This window comes from Limulus polyphemus, unplaced genomic scaffold (genome assembly GCF_000517525.1).
Source record: "Limulus polyphemus unplaced genomic scaffold, Limulus_polyphemus-2.1.2 Scaffold5218, whole genome shotgun sequence".
Classification (NCBI taxonomy): domain Eukaryota; kingdom Metazoa; phylum Arthropoda; class Merostomata; order Xiphosura; family Limulidae; genus Limulus; species Limulus polyphemus.
Genome location: NW_013670828.1, coordinates 1 through 2590, shown reverse-complemented (window position 1 = coordinate 2590; position 2590 = coordinate 1). Strand labels below are relative to the sequence as shown.

Here is a 2590-nt window from a genome sequence, read left to right as displayed (position 1 = left end):
ATCCACAAACTTTACCAACTTACTAATTATACCACATCAACATAATTAATGTGAATAAAAAAATCAAGCACTGATCTCTTGAGACACTCCACTGGTAACAAGAATCCAGTTTGACAGGCTTCCATTAATAACAACTTCTTGCTTTCTTTTATCAAACCTTTCTTCAATCAATTGACTATTCCTTCCCCAACTTCTCCTGATGTGATTTTCTTAGATAAATCTTTTATGTGCCATTGCACCAAAAGCTTCTTTAAAATCTAAGTACACAAAGTCCACACCTTTTCCTTCATTGAGATAACAAGTAACATCTTTAAAAAAAATTAATTACTAATGCAAGACTTCTCTTTAGTGAATCCAGGTAGACTTTATTCTGTGATCTAATTTCACTAGATGATTTTGCAAAGCTTTTTCTACCAGACTCTTCAGAATTTTTTCCATTACAATAGTAACATTACCTGGTTTATAATTTCCAAGAATACTCAAATCAACTCCTCAGGCACCTGCCCACTGTCTAGTGGCCTACTAAAAATGAAATAGAGGACTCGTATATATGAACTCTGCCTTACTTTAAAATCCAGTTTGTCTAATTCTGATCATATCTTTACCACCAAAGGATTAATATTTACACGATTCAGGTCAATCCTGATATTTTCCATAGAATATTTCTTGTAGAAACATAAAGAAGAAAGCATTTAAAAGCTCAGTACTTTCATAGCCTTCAGCAAAAACTTTGCATCAGTCTTCTTTAAGTGCCCGATCCCAATTTTAACATTTTGTCTATCTTTAACAAACTTAAAAAATACTGTTAGTTTTAAACTTAATATTATCAGCCAGCTCTTTCTCATAAACCCCTTTTGGTTTCTTAATGTCTTTTTTAACCAAATCTATAGCTTATCTATAGCTCTGTAAATCTTCTGTTAATTTAAACTTCTTAAATTCATCATATTTCATCTTCGCTTAATTTTTATGCTTAATTTCTTTATTTAGGTGCAGTCACCAAGACTATCAAAGGTCTTTTGAATACATGAAACATTTTCAATAGAATTAACCCTTCCCAGCACCATGGATTCTAAGTACCAACAATGAATTTGGAAATATTAATGTAATCATTGGCAAAAAAAATGTGCAACTGGGGTCCCATAACAAACTTTCAACTTAAAGTAAAAACATTCTAATCTATTAAGCTATTTTTTAACTTTTTTACCACCAATCTTATAATTTACATTATAATCAATGTAACTGAAATTATACTAGCATTAACCACGTGAAATCCTTCTTTTCCCCAGTTTATGGAATCCTAAGAAACATTAACATTTGCAAATATAAATAAAAGATGTCCATAACTAAAAATAATTACGATTTCTATACATACAGTATGATTATGAAATGTAAAATGGCAAGTTCTTTTGGCAAATGCATTATAACTAATGTCAATTTGTAGTGTAAATTTTGATGTTATATATATTTCAGCTACTATTTTAGAATTAAAATTAATTTATCCTTGATAAAAAGTACTACTACTGGTAGTATATTACCAATTTAACTTAAATTTAAAAACTTTTAAGTTATAATTAGTTATGTATAACTTCAGTTTTTACATCTTACGTCATTCAAATATTATGTTATAATAATAATTAAAATTTAAATACTATTACGTGCCTAGTAGTAGTGATCATAATATTTTAGTTTCTCTTGCAATTTAGCGACAATGTCAATGATACTAGACGTCTCTCATTATTAATTTCTAAAGTTCATTGGTTCACCAGAAGTTAATATTTGCTAGTGCTATTAAATCGAACACGAATTTGACAAATTGCACTTCCAGTCAGTGACCTGCATTGCATATCATTAAAAAATTAAAAGTTAAAACGGCGTTACTTCCGCACCTTAAGCCTAACAATGACATATACTTAACGAGATATGCAAACTTGTTTAGAAACTTACCAACTTCAATTAAATAGCGTGGAACTGGAAATCATTATCTATATATCAATTTAAGTTCGCAAACAGCCCACCGAGCTCTACCACTAAACCAGCAGATTTTCCGATATTCCTAATAGAAATAACAAAGGATACTAAGCCTAATAAACAGTACAGCAATATCCGAAAGGTAACATCACGGAAGTCAAAAGCATATAGAACTCTTTTAGTTACAGAGGTGGTTAGCTGGCGGGAAAAAAGTAATTGAGGACAATAGATGAGTGTTTTTCATAAACGTTGATAGAATTCTTTCAGCTGTAATATATAACATTTTATTTGATAAAAATGTTTAACTAATTTTATCTAGATAAACCTACGTGGCTCGGTATCATTCATTTGGTTCTTAAACTCGAAATTTGTATTTATTTATCTTTCCAAGTGTCAGTGTTAGTCTAATAACTACTGCGGCATATCTTAACCAGCTAAAATTGCAGAAATGTAACTATTCATATTATGTAGATTATAAAATTGAGGATGAAGAAATGGTCTTGGTATATTAGCAAATGAAACAATCTTGATTTATAATGAAATTGGTAATAACATACTTAACTTCATTATTTTTGTAATTTTAGTTATAATTATAACAATTTATACGTGAAAGTTTATTTGT

General features: G+C 29.4%; 1 protein-coding gene across 3 annotated transcripts in view; it reads right to left on the bottom strand.

Annotated features, from left to right (window-relative positions):
- LOC106472285 (uncharacterized protein KIAA2026-like) overlaps positions 1 to 2108 on the bottom strand; it is a 38325-nt gene extending 36217 nt beyond the window's left edge. For all 3 annotated transcript variants that reach the window (XR_002613436.1, XM_013932916.2, XM_022400882.1), the window contains exon 1: positions 1945 to 2108. The gene's annotated coding sequence lies outside the window, so the exon portion shown is untranslated. The remainder of the gene's footprint in view (positions 1 to 1944) is intronic.
- Between the last annotated feature and the right edge of the window lie 482 nt (positions 2109 to 2590).